This window comes from Megalobrama amblycephala, linkage group LG7, assembly GCF_018812025.1.
Source record: "Megalobrama amblycephala isolate DHTTF-2021 linkage group LG7, ASM1881202v1, whole genome shotgun sequence".
Classification (NCBI taxonomy): domain Eukaryota; kingdom Metazoa; phylum Chordata; class Actinopteri; order Cypriniformes; family Xenocyprididae; genus Megalobrama; species Megalobrama amblycephala.
This window is the reverse complement of record NC_063050.1, coordinates 7,236,233-7,250,484: the sequence shown is the minus strand read 5'-3', so window position 1 is coordinate 7,250,484 and position 14,252 is coordinate 7,236,233. Positions and strand designations below refer to the sequence as shown.

General features: G+C 35.9%; 1 pseudogene; it reads right to left on the bottom strand.

The window, feature by feature from the left end:
- Positions 1–392: 392 nt before the first annotated feature.
- LOC125271644 lies at positions 393–10,264 on the bottom strand (annotated as a pseudogene).
- Positions 10,265–14,252: the final 3,988 nt, after the last annotated feature.

Genomic DNA, 14,252 nt, shown 5'->3' with positions numbered 1-14,252 from the left:
AAAAAAACCAAAATAACGACTTATTTAGTGATGGCCGATTTCAAAACACTGCTTCAGGAAGCATCGGATCATAAATGAATCAGTGTATCGAATCTGCTGTTCGGAGCGCCAAAGTCACGATTTCAGAAGTTTGGCGGTTTGATGCGCGATCCGAATCATGATTCGATACACTGATTCATAATGATCCGACGCTTCCTGAAGCAGTGTTTTGAAATCGTCATAGTCATTATAGTCATTATATTTTTTTTTTTGGCGCACCAAAAATATTCTCGTCGCTTTATAATATTAATATTGAACCACTGTACTCGCATGAACTGATTTAAATATGTTTTTAGTACCTTTATGGATCTTGAGAGAGGAAATGTCATTGCTCCCAATGGAGGCCTCACGGAGCCATCGGATTTCAACTAAAATATCTTAATTTGTGTTCCGAAGATTAACGAAGGTCTTACGGGTGTGGAACAGCATGAGGGTGAGTAATAAATGACAGAATTTTCATTTTTGGGTGAACGAACCCTTTTAAAGCAAAGCAAGTTCTGTGTTTTCTTTAGCAAGATTGTAAACGCGTATGGCTCGTTTCCACTGTGCATTGTCGTTTGCTGTCACTTTCTTCATCACGCAAGAATGATGTCGATCAGGTGAGAGGAGGCAAGGTCTTCATCGTGCTATGATTGATCTTGTTGATGTGCGTGTTTCGTGCGTCAGTTTGACTGAACAAATGATGGCATCAATGGGAAGACTAATTGAAAAGAAAGTAAACAGATCATCCAGTTAGATATCACCGCTTTATGTCACGTCAAAATCAAACTTGAAATGGACTGAAAACATGATGACTGCGTTTTTTTTGGGTTTTTTTTGGTTTTTTTAGTGCAATCAGCTTGGTGAAATTAAAAATACAATTTGTGTCTGTGACAGATGTGTTTACGGAGCATGACTGATGATCCAAAATAGCCTAAGTTGACAATCAAAAAGAAAAACATTGAAGGACTTCCGCTTCAAAATATATCTTTTAAGTCATTAATCAACATTTATCTTTCTGTTAAATTATTTTAATGACTTCTTCAATGCATGTTAAAGCATTTATTTTCCTTTTTTAAACACTAGAAAATAATTTTGAATATTGTCTGTACCTCTCACTGAGAAAAGAACATGTTATCAGTATGTTTTGGGAAAGTTTCCTGTTCAGATCAGCTTCAACCTTGAAGAAGCTGTGAATCGTGTGAATCGTGTATGTGCACTAAGTGTTCTGTGCAGGTCCTTTGTACTGGACAACTGGCACTCTGTTTGAGACCAGCAGACGCCATGTCATGACCCCAAAAGGACATCCAATACCTAAATCCAGATTCCCCTCGTCAGCATCCTGACGAATGGAGATATGCTTCTGACTATCTGTCCATGTGTGGAAGATTACCAAATTTGTCTGTTTTTCTTAGCCAATCACAATCATTCAACCTGAAGTAATGATGTAGTCAGTAGACTCTGTTAGAGTATAATTGATATGGAAATGTGAATGTACGCAGAGCGGCCTACGAACTCCTTGTGAGACTTGAAGCTGGCTTCTGCTGATGAAACTGCAAACTATTCTTCATTAAATTTTTCTTCAATTTATTAATTTTTTTAAACTTTGACTCCGGGTCTTTATTCAACATATCTGGTTTCAAGGGTCCTAAACTGTTTATCCCCAACAACATCAATACACTAATAAAATATATTGTTTAAATTGTTATTGCCTTTAGTTTTTATTTTGGAATGAATGTAGAAATGCTTAAAACAAGATTGACTTGGTTTTGATAAATAGAACATTTATTACAATACTGTAAAGGTACAAAATAGAATTGTATTTGGTTTCTGTTTTTCTTTTTTGATATAAATGTAAAGTAATGTTCATTTAACAAGAAAGATGTGTCAATGTTAAGAGTAATGCACATGAATTTACAATGATTCATAAATAAGTAAAAAATTTGCCTCATTTCAGAACACCACTGCACGCCACTGAAGTAAGGGTACTGTTGGCGGTGGAAAGGTAAGTAGGATCAGGGGTCGTACTGTACTGAACTGAAACCGTACCGCTCGGTGGAAACGATCCATTACATCACAGAGGGAAAACAGCCAATACAGGCAGTTTACAAAAGAAATGTATGTTTCAATGCTTTTTAACAGTTATCTAAGCTTGGGCTAAAAACCTAGGACTAGTTTGCTAAAGTTGGTTTATGAAATAATCTGCAATATTTGGCAAATGATTCAATTGACAGCGGTTTCATTGCTTGCATTTTTCGAGATACACGCATATCCTCAAAGGCAGTCTTGCCACCTTGGACAAAGACAATGCATGACAAGTTTCAAGTCATTCAGACTTCGGGTTAATTAGTAATAGCCATTTGTAAGTGCTTTAAGTGTTTTTTCCATATTATAGCGCCACCAAGTGGCCAGCTGCTGCATACTTTTTCACGTAACCACAGAAGGAGAAAAATATCTGATTCCATTCACAGTTATAGGCATTTCAGACTCCAGAGAATCTCACTGCACTGCTTTGGATTTGGATTTTGTCCATCTTGAACCAATTTGTCCATCTTGAAGGACTTTAGAAATATAAGACACTTGAGCCTATGCCTAACAGTTTAGGAGTTATGAGTGATTCCATACATTTCACTGCTGTAGCGCCCCCATCAGGCCAATCGGGGTGAGCCTCGGTGACATTGTAGACGGTGTAAGAACTACCATCCTTCAAAATTTCAAGTCTTTACGACATACGGTTTGGTCTGCCCGATTACTTTTAGGGGAGAATGCTGATCCTTGGAAATTTTAATATTTACAATACAAACGCTATGTGCTTGAACCCCTAAATAGTATTATTCATACCATTAGTCATTAAAAGGAATTTTGCACATTAAATCGAATGTATCTTGCTGAATCAGCTGAATGTAATACTTACATTCTTGCGGCGATAGTAAATCACACCAGCAGTTACAACTGCAACCAATAGCAGAACCACAACTATTCCTGCTACAGCACCTGAAGACAGGCCTGAACCTGAAACAGATAAAGAGAAACAGTGGATGATAATTTACCCAGTATTTATCTTTGACTGAAATTTACAGCTTTCCAGTGGTGCCATCTGTTGTTTTTAGCAAGCATCAGTGGGATCAGCAGGAAACAACGTTCACACAGGAAAACAGATATTATCAAAGAGAGGAAGTGCATTAAATGGCTGAACTCTACTCACCAGTGAAAGAAACATTGAATCTCTTCACTCTGTTGATGTTGAAGCTGCTGCTTTTGCTGTTGATCAGCAGTTTATATTCTCCAGAGTCTGTGTTTCTGGTGTTCATGATGGTCAGAGATCCAGTCTGATGATCCAGCTTCAGTCTGTCTCTTGAATCTCTCATCACACTGATCATCTGTACAGATCTTACTCTGATCTCCAGTGATTTCAGTGATGAGAATCTCATTAAAATACCACATCACTGAATCATTTGGTTTTCTTATTTCACCAACACCTAAAATGACATCTTCTCCCTGATTTTTATTTACTTCTTCTCGTTCAGCAGCAGAAACGCCTGAAACACAAACCAACAGCTGCTGAAACTACACAACAACATGAAGATGAACAAAAACTGAAGATGAACGAGACAAGCTCTTTCTTGTCTTTCTTATCTAAAAACGATCAAAGGTTTGTGCTTATAAACACAAGGCTCTATCTGAGCTCAACTGCAGCTTTTTATTTTTTTAAAAAAATGTTAAAACTAACAGATTCTAACAGATGAAAATCTTTTAGTTTTAAATCAACATGAAATCTTTAATAGTGTAAACTGAGATAATTCTTACACAGAAAGAGGCCGTTCTCACAGAATATTTTTTTAATTCCACTTCATACCTTTCCATTGTTTTTCACTGCTAGATAGGATATCCTTAACTATTATATAAAAGGGCATTTTAAACTATTACTATAAAAGGGCATTCTAAAAAATGTGACTCAGAAGTTAAAACTTTCACTTTTCATTCCACTGCCTGCAGCTTGCAATTTAAAGGGTTAGTCCACCCAAACAATGTCATCATTTACTCACCCTCATGTTGTTTCACACCCATAAGACCTTTGTTCACCTTTAGAACAGTGTTTTGAAATCACCCATCACTAGATATTGTTGAATAAATTTTTTTTGGCGCACAAAAAGAATTCTCGTTTTTGTTTTAACTAAAAAGTGTTTTTAGTACCTATCTGGGAATTTGATAAGGAAACGATCTTGCTGGCAATAGATGCCTCACTGATCGGATTTCATCAAAAATTATCTTCAATTTTTGTTTTGAAGATGAATGAAGGTCTTACAGGTGTGGAATGACATGAGGGTGAGTAATTAATGACAGAATTTAAATTTTTGGGTGATCTAACACTTTAACAGCAAAAAAACCAGATCATCTACAAACTATATGTGAATTAACAAAAATCACTCTGAATATAATTGTTTTAATAAATAAATACAAAATATGTATGTTAAAACATGGGTTTTGTGGTCCAGTGAAAAACTGTAGAAATTTAAAAATAAATGTAAATTAGATTAAATAAATGTGGAGAAGTCTAGAGAAAAAAAAAAATCGTACATAAATAAATACATTTATTATTTTCTCAAAAAAACTGTAAACTAATAATCTTTAAATAAAAATTAAAATAAATTAGAATAAACAAAAGTTTAGAGGAAAGCTGTTAAAAAACAGTAACAACAAATAAGATTGAAGTAGTATATAGTATATAGAAGTATATCAATTAGATTAAGAAAATGTAATATGTGATTAAAAAGTTAATATATTAAATGAATGATTAATATAAAAATATTTAAAGGGCATATTGCAGGTTAGAGCTTCAGTGATTCAATGTATAGAAAAATAATGTATGAAATAGATTTTCTTGAAAAAAACACGTATAAATACGCTAATTAGGCTTCTGGAGTCGTTTTTTGTGAGAAAATTTTACTTCCGCATCTGAAAAATGCCAAATCGGAAGTGACGTAACTGAAGGGAGCGCGATCAATATAAACAATAGGAAAACAATGGATCGCAATGACAGTTCGGACGCTGAGGAAATTGTAAATGTTTATTCACACTCGTATAACAAACCACAGCTATACAATTAGTCTGCTATGTGGCCAAGAGAGCAGCGACAGGCCAGGATTAGACAGAATAACGGTCAAAAGAGACAAATTGAGCTGTTGTGTGAGGAGAAGCAGTGGAGAACAGGGCAGAGACCGGTGTTAGCTTATAGATATACACGTTAGCTAACGATATGCGACACTGTTCTCAGATCATAATATTGTACAGATTGTTATCATGAATCAGGCAACAGCAAAGCTAGTATTGGTCATCTTGGAGTAACGTTATTGATTACTAATAACCGAAACTAATAAACTTCGTTAATATCCATCCACATCTTTACGTGATATAGCGGTTTCTCATCACGACTGATTTGGTAACGTTAGTTAAAGGATTAGTCCACTTTTAAATACACTTTTCCTGATAAATTTACTCACCCCCATGTCATCCAAGATGTTCATGTCTTTCTTTCGTCAGTCGAAAGGAAATGAAGGTTTTTGAGGAAAACATTCCAGGATTATTCTCCTTACAGTGGATTTCAGTGGCTACCAACAGGTTGAAGGTCAAAATTACAGTTTCAGTGCAGCTTCAAGGGCTTTAAACGATACCAGATGAGTAATAAGGGTCTTATCTAGCGAATCGATCGGTCATTTTCGAAAAAAATACAACCATTTATGCTTTATAAACAAAATATCGCCTTAAACGTAGAACATTCAGCGTAAGCATTATGAAGAATGCGGAAGCGGAAAGCCCGTTCAATGCGATATTTTGTTTATAAAGCATAAACGGTTGTATTTTTTTCGAAAATGACCGATCGATTCGCTAGCAAGCGGCAACCTCCCCCTTTCTCTCATGAAGTCAATACGGAAGTAACTTAAACTGCGATTCATCGACTGGCCGCTAGGGACAGGCTCCAAAAGAGAGCATAATCTCATAGAGTCCCATGTTAAATTGGCCAAGTTTATAGCAGAAAAAAACATGTTTACAAGTTGGTTCAAATTGTGGTTTTGGTCTATACTGCTATTTTTGCCCTTCATGACAACTCTGAGGGGGGTGAATTTTTTTTATAACTTATCCGTTTAAATTATATTAAGCCTTAAAGTTCTGCATAATTAAGGGCGTGGTCACTTGAGTGACAGGTAGATTGCGCTGCTGTCTGTGAGCCGTCATGTTACCTCAGCTGCCGCTGAATTTGGCATCTCAGCCGTATTTGTGCTCGATTATTTTATACAATTATAAAATATGGCTTGCTGCATAATATTCGAGACTGATGTGTGTCTGTGTAACGTTAGATGTGCATGCATGGGGAAGAGACACAGAACACACGTTGTTGGATCGTGGCATTGGCTGAAAGTTTTGGTTGTGAGATTTACTACAATGACAATGGCGGGAGGATATCAAAATCCGACAGCACTGCTTGGATATTATAACTAAAACTGCTGCACTATTTTGAAAAAAAAAAAATACTTTGGACACGGGCTCATTTGTTTGTTAGATACGATCGTATACAGTTTTACAACATAAAGGCTGCTCAGATTGCATCCTTTCTTGAAGAACGATGACAGAGAGCAGATCATTCAGAAGAAATGTGACATGTTTTTTTGTTTTGCAATGGACACTCATATTTTACCCAAGTGCCACAGATTGGATTCATCTCGCGATCTCTATTATAAAGGTATGAAGTCCCATTTGATTTTCCATGTTATTTGCACAACCAACACTACTGGTGTTGGAGGATCTATATCTTAAAAAACACCGTAGATTGACAGTAAACCTTTAGAACGTTCTGATGATAAAACTTGTCTTCATTAATATTTTAGATCGTATCTAAGATAGATATAGCTCCTTTGCTGCTAACATGGTCACGTCGAGCTAGGCAGGCGTGGTTTCAGCAACCAGTCATATCAGCTCAAACCACCTCCCCGCCTCTTTGCCCATTTTCAGTTATCCGGGAGTGACGTGCGGTGACGCGCAGCTAAGATGGCCGCGGCCTCATTTTCGCTTCAAAACTGCTGTTCAGAACTCTATGGGTGACGTCACGGACGCTACGTCCATATTTTTTTACAGTCAATGTTCGCTAGATAAGACCCTTATTACTCATCTGGTATCGTTTAAAGCCCTTGAAGCTGCACTGAAACTGTAATTTTGACCTTCAATCTGTTGGTAGCCATTGAAATCCACTGTAAGGAGAAAAATCCTGGAATGTTTTCCTCAAAAACCTTCATTACTTTTCGACTGACGAAAGAAAGACATGAACATCTTGGATGACATGGGGGTGAGTAAATTTATCAGGAAAAGTGTATTTAAAAGTGGACTAATCCTTTAACAAATGTAACAAAAAAAAAAAAAAAAAAAAAGATAAAAAAACAAGACGTACAGTGCACCATTCACGTTTCATCTCTCTGACGGATCCGTGATCATGTCTCCCGCCGGCGGACGAACATAAGTGTTACTGTATGTGTTTCTTGTAACGTTATTCTTTATTCATTCATTATGTGTTATGAGTTTATTCCAGGCCGATCACTGTGTGGGGATGTATATGATTATGTAGTTGTGTGAACTTGAATGTATAGGCTATATACGTTTACAGTCAAGTTTACATACATGGCATGAATGAAATTGGAGTATTTACATTACCAACACATAATTCAAAACTGTTTTGTGTGAGTGTGAGACTGTACGTATTTGTGAACATAATTTGTATTCATCAGTGTTGAAATTGATTCAAGTAAAAACGGTGAAGAAGCATAGCGTGTGTAAGTTTATTGATTTAATATAATCATTTACAGTAGTATTACAATGTTGAACTCCATCATATCGCCAGGATGATAATCCTCCGGTCTATAATGAACACGTTTATCGAAGCAGATGCAGAAGTGAAGTCCGTCTCTTCACCTGCACAAAACACACACCCGGCACGGAAGATACACTGTAAAAAATGACCGTGATTTTAACAGTAAAAGACTGTAAAAATGCTGCGGTGAAAAACTGTTGATTGGTTTACAGAAAGTTTCCATACTATATACGGTGAATAACTGTAATAGATCTAATGGTACATTTAATGTAATTTTACGGTAAAATACCGTTAAATTCACAGTTTTTGGAAGTGAAAAATAACAATTCATTGTAAAATTTACAGTGAAAAACCGTATATTGACATTCCCACAATTCCCTGCGTGATACTTCACATTTGATATATTTTCGTTGAAATAACGATTTTTTTCTAATCAGTTATGTACATTAGGGTTTTATGTTACATCTAATGTTGTTAAATTAATGTTTATTGCATTTTTAAAATTTCATGCATGTTACCATGATGGTGTTTAGTGTGTGTGTGAATGACACTGTGTGCGCCTTCTATATATTAGTATTGTGCTTCTCAGCTTGTGGAAAAGCTGCTTGTGATGAACTTTGATTCATCATGTGACTCTCATCACCACTGTGTTTGGTGACTGTCAGTGTATTATAAAGGTACAAAACAGATATTAGTACTTCATTAGGTTAGTAAATTAACATTATATCAGTTAATGAAATACATTATTTTACCGTAAATTTAACAGATTTGAAATGTAAAATTCACATGTAACTCCGTAAGTATGTTTACGGTTTGATGTCATTTTTACAGTATTGTTCTGGTAACCACAGCTGCCGGTATTTTTCCGTAGAAACAACGGGATTTTTTTTTACAGTGTAGCAGCGTCTTTTTTCTTGTTAGTAAACCTCTGGACTCGTCCTGACAGGCTGGAGTTTGTGCAACCTCCACAAACACAATAATTTACCATAACAATGATTAATACAAAAACTACCGAAAACACATGATTCATGACCGCTGTCACTGCCTACTCTGCACTGAGTCAACACAGAGCTCGGCGATCGACTCCCTTTAGTGACGGAGTGAAAAAGCGTTTTTTACAGAGACCGTCACTTTATCTACTAAATTCATGCCCTTATGTCCTGTAAAACATTTTTAAACCCTGCAGTATCTTTTTATATGGTATTTTTGTACAAGGTTATATATTCATCTCGAAAAAAATTTTTAACCTGCAGTATATGCACTTTAAATAAATACATACATTAATAAGTAAAGGAAATAGCCTATATAATGTAACCTAATAGAAACTAATTTAAGGTTTATAATATTAATTTTTCGGTGTATAAATGAGGTGTTTATGATGTAAAAGATAGTTAGGATGGGGTCCCTCGCATAAGGATGATCATATTTGGGGGTCTGACTCTGCAGCATCCAAAATATTGAAAAGCACTGTAAATATTTATTAATGACTTACCAATGACAGTAACATTGAAGGCCTTGTCACTGCTGCTGCTGATGATGATGATCTTCAGGTCATAAACTCCAGAGTGTGTGTTTGTGATGTTCATGATGGTCAGAGATCCAGTCTGATGATCCAGCTTCAGTCTGCCTCTGAATCTCTCAGTTCCTTCATTACACTGAACATCTGTACAACTATAACTGAGATCTCCACTGATCTGAGCGATGCGAGTGCTATTGAAATACCATTTAATCTCTTCTTGTTGGTTTGTCTGAACACCAGTGTTCAGAGTGACTGAATCTCCCTCATTCACGGACACTCCCACTGAATCAACACCAGACACACCTGAAGAAAAAACAAACCAAAGCCAAATATAGGCTACAACATAGCAGTGAAATTTTGCACATTCATTTAATTAAACATACTGTTAGAATCTTCCGACTATATTTGATCAGTTTATGCTCGGAGGTAAAACATACCAACATAGTCACGGTGTGACGCCATGTTAAGTTTTCACCACAATCACTACCTGAACACCATTTTCACGCCGCTGAAACTGATCTGGGCTGCGTTTCAACTGCGGTGCATGCGGGTTTTTATGTCTAACAGGTGTTTCACCGATTTCTGTGACTGTGGTAGGCACTGTGGTCACTTTAACCATCACTACTCCTAGTATTCGTGTTAAGCGAAACTGTAACAAGCCATTACCGTTGTCGAGCAAAAACAAAGTCCATGCAAGCCAATGAAAGTGAAGCTTCATTTTCACCACGATGCCCCTCAGAATATAAACTCAGATTCATATAAGCGTTCTTTTCTTCTACTTTAAAATGCGACACAGTTCTTGCAGTGAAAAGTAAAGTTAAGTAATAATCTGGGAGCCTCCATCGGGAAGTTAGCTGGTGGTTCCAAAGTACACAGTAGGCTATAGTGCTGACAAGTGCACGAGTCTGTACAGGCTGACGAATGGGAGCGGCGAGGGCGCTGCTGGAATTCATGGCTCGAAGCAAAATGTCCCCAGCTACGGGTGCCATTTCCACTTTGCATTTTTCAACATTTTCATTATGAACAAACTTTTTTTTAAACAAACCTACAAATTAAAAGTTATGTTAATCCTCCAAAAAAACATATTTTCCCACCTCAGGCACAAATCTTTATTAATATTATCCTTTTTATTCAGGCAAGGAAGCCATTCCTTTTTTTTTTTTTTTTTTTTTTTTTTTTTCTTTTTTTTTTTATTTTTTACTTTTTTTTTAATTTTATTTTTATTTTATTTTTTTTTAGCAAGGAAGCCATTCCCCGTCACAGACAATATGTATGCCATGGGAGTAGTAAAACAAGAAATAGGTTTTTAAAATCTAATGTAATTCCTAGAAAAATGTCCCTTTTTTGGAAACCATCAATAGAAAGTCTGTAATTTAATGTATATTTTTTATTTTTAGATTTTTAATCTTGAAACATGAATTTGACCTTTCAATGGCCTCATTGTTTGTACTGAAAAAAATTAATTCACTTAAAAAATACAAATAAAGTTACGTTTATCTGATCAGTCCACACAACAAGAACATCATTCAACATTCATTTGTGTAATATTTCATTTTCTTTCCATAAACCTTTAAAAAAATGACCCTGTGACGGGGTGGTAAATGTGACGGGGCACGTGGTAACTGATTTGACGGGACGAAGTGTTTCTCTATATGATCTGCTGGTTTTAAACTTTAAAAACTGGGGGAGGGGAGACCTTCAAATTGACTAAAAAGTGTGTGAGTGATATGAGTGAGTGAATGAGTGAATTAATAAACCAAACAGTGTTGCCAAGTCTGCATTTTTTCCTGCGAAATTGGGCTAGGCTACTTTTATACTGTTGCGGTGGGTTGTTTTTCATGTCCACGGGTTGAAGCGAGCCCAAATAACATGATATTTAGCCCTTGGAATGCACATTTACCAAGGGAACCCTGTCAAAAAAAAAAAAAAAGTTTTACCCCCCAGAATGTGATTTTTATCAGGGGACATTTTGGGATGAAATTTATGTATGTATGAAATGTATGTGACGGAGTGGTAAAATTAATCAATCTGAAATATAATTATCTTTGTATTAATAATGTAAAAGAAATAATAAAAAACTGTTTTCCCTATCTATTTTGCGTGACGGGGTGGTAAGTTTAAGCTTGACGGGCCCTGCCTAACATGAAAAAGCAACAAATAAACAAAATAAACAACAACAACAAAAAATTTACATAGTTGCCTGCTTTTGTTTTTTTGTTTTTTTTATTATTAAATGTTTAACAGAAGAAAAACAAACAAACAAACAAAAAAACAATAACAACAATTGTCATCATCATATAACAATAAAACAATACGCCAGAGTCCAGTCTTTCAGTCCAGATTAAAGTTGCCTGCTTTTGTTCTTGGTGGCTATAAGGCTCAAATGATGTCACTTAGGCTTTGTGATGTCATTTAAAGGAACAGAGCATTATTTATAGATAAAACAAGTTAGTGTGACGGGGTGGTAAGTCAAACTGAGGGACGCATACAAATCATAAAATATTTACAAAAAAAAAAAAGTTTTTTGTGAATAAATATATTTTGTGTAAACAGGGGCACACATATAATCCTGAAAATAGTATATGTTTGAAAAAAAATATATAACTTATTTGGTGATATTTTAGATGCAAGTGTCATGTTGGTCAACATGGACATGTGAAATTGGCTATGTAATACTGAAAAATGATTAAAAATAGTATGCTAATCTTCAAAAAAACAAAACATTTTATCATATATCATGCTAAAAAGAACACTTGAATTAAAAACTTTAAGCTTTGGAAACAGACTTTGGGACATTTTTGTACCTTATGCATCTGATCAAATGTTGCGGACCCAAATGGCACCCATTTCATAGAATAACTCACGTAACAGTTAAGTAATGTATTCGTAGGGGAGAGCGGGGCTGGTTGGGTCAAGGGTTGGTTGGCACGCAGTTAAATCCCAGTACACTAGAGGCCGCTGCCACAATAATCTAACATTAAAATGACTGCCCTCTTGACCAGACCACACCCATTTACTGAAATCACTCAACTGTCACTAACTATAGAGTACCCCAGGGATGACGTGTTTTTGTAGGCCAACCCGGAAGTTAGCGGCGCACGGGTTCCCTCGATTGAAAGCCTATGCATTTTTCCCATAGACTTTTGGAAAATCACAGAAAATAAGCTCTGTGTTTAACAAAGGGTTATAACACTTACATGTTTTGTCTATCAAGATAATCTTTACAAGTTAACACAACATTTATAGATTTTGAAGCCTAAATAAAGTCGTCAGATATACAGGTGCTGGTCATATAATTAGAATATCGTGAAAAAGTTCATTTTTTTATTGTAAATTATTTTTAAAAATGAAACTTTCATATATTCTAGATTCCCTACATGTAAAGTAAAACATTTCAAAAGTAGTTTTTTTTTTTTTTTTTTTTTTTACATTTTGATTATTGGAGCATACAGCTCATGAAAGTCCAAAATCCAGTATTAGAATATTTCCTAAGATCAATCAAAAAATGGATTTTCAAAACAGAAAAGTTCAAGTTATTTAAAGTATGTTCATTTGTACACTCAATACTTGGTCGGCAGCACATACTACAGCAAATGACTTGCTCCTAGCACAAATTACAGCATCAGTGAAGTGTGGCATGGAAGTGATCAGCCTGTGGCACTGCTGAGGCACTATTGAGCCTTCAGATCATCTGTATATTGTTGGATCGACTGTTTCTCATCTTTCTCTTGAAAATTTCCCATAGATTCAGGGGTCAGGCATGTTGGCTGGCCAATAAAACACAGTAATATCATGGTCAGCAAACCACTTGGAAGTGGTTTTTACACTGTGGGCAGGTGCTAAAGTCCTTAAAAGGAAATCAGCATTCATAAAGCTTGCGATGGAAGAATAAAGTGCTCCAAAATCTCCTGGAAGATGGCTGCATTGACTTTGCAAAAAACCAATGGACAACACCAGCAGATTCACGGCCCCCCAAAATTACTAACCAGAAACTTCCCACTAGACTTCAAGCAGCTTGGACTGCCTCTCCAGTTTCCTTCAGACTCTGAATGATTTCCGAAATGAAAATTTACTTTTATCTGAAAAGAGGACTCCCACTGTTCACTGTCCAGTTCTTTTTTCTCCTTAGCCCATGATGCTTCTGAATTTTTTCTGTTTCGAAGTGGCTTGGTAGTCCTTTTCCTGGGTTGAGTTGGTGACCTACACTCCGGCTTCATTCTACTCAATCTCCCAAGTGTTTGAATTGGCTTTACTTGACAGTATTCAAGCTTGTGGTCATCCTGTTGCTTGTGCACCTTTGCCTACCCAATTTCTTCCTTCTAGTCAACTTTGATTTAATATGCTTTGATACTATTGAAACAGCCACCACATTCAGTAATGACCATCTGGACTTACTCTCTTTGTGGAGGGTGTCAATTTGTCTCCTGGACCATTGCCAAGTCAGTAGTCTTCCCCAGTGTGGTTTCAAAGAACAAGAGATCCCAGAATTTATACTGTAGGGATGGTCATTTAATGAAACTCAAATGTAAATATTCTAATATTTTGAGATACTGGATTTTGGATTTTAGCTGTATGCCTAATCAACAAATTAAAAAAAAAAAAAAAAAAAAAAAAAAAAAACCTTTGAAATGTTTTATTTACATGTAGGGAATCTAGAAAATGAAAGTTTCTTTTTTTAAATAATTTACAATAAAAAAAAATGAACTGATATTCTAATTATATGACCAGCACCTAAAAGGCTAACAGAGGCTACAGCACACAGCACACCATAGCCGTGGAAAATCATCACCACCAAGTTCCTCAAACTGTATTTAGAAAACAACTTTATTTATAAACAGTCGCTGCTATCTGTAGAGA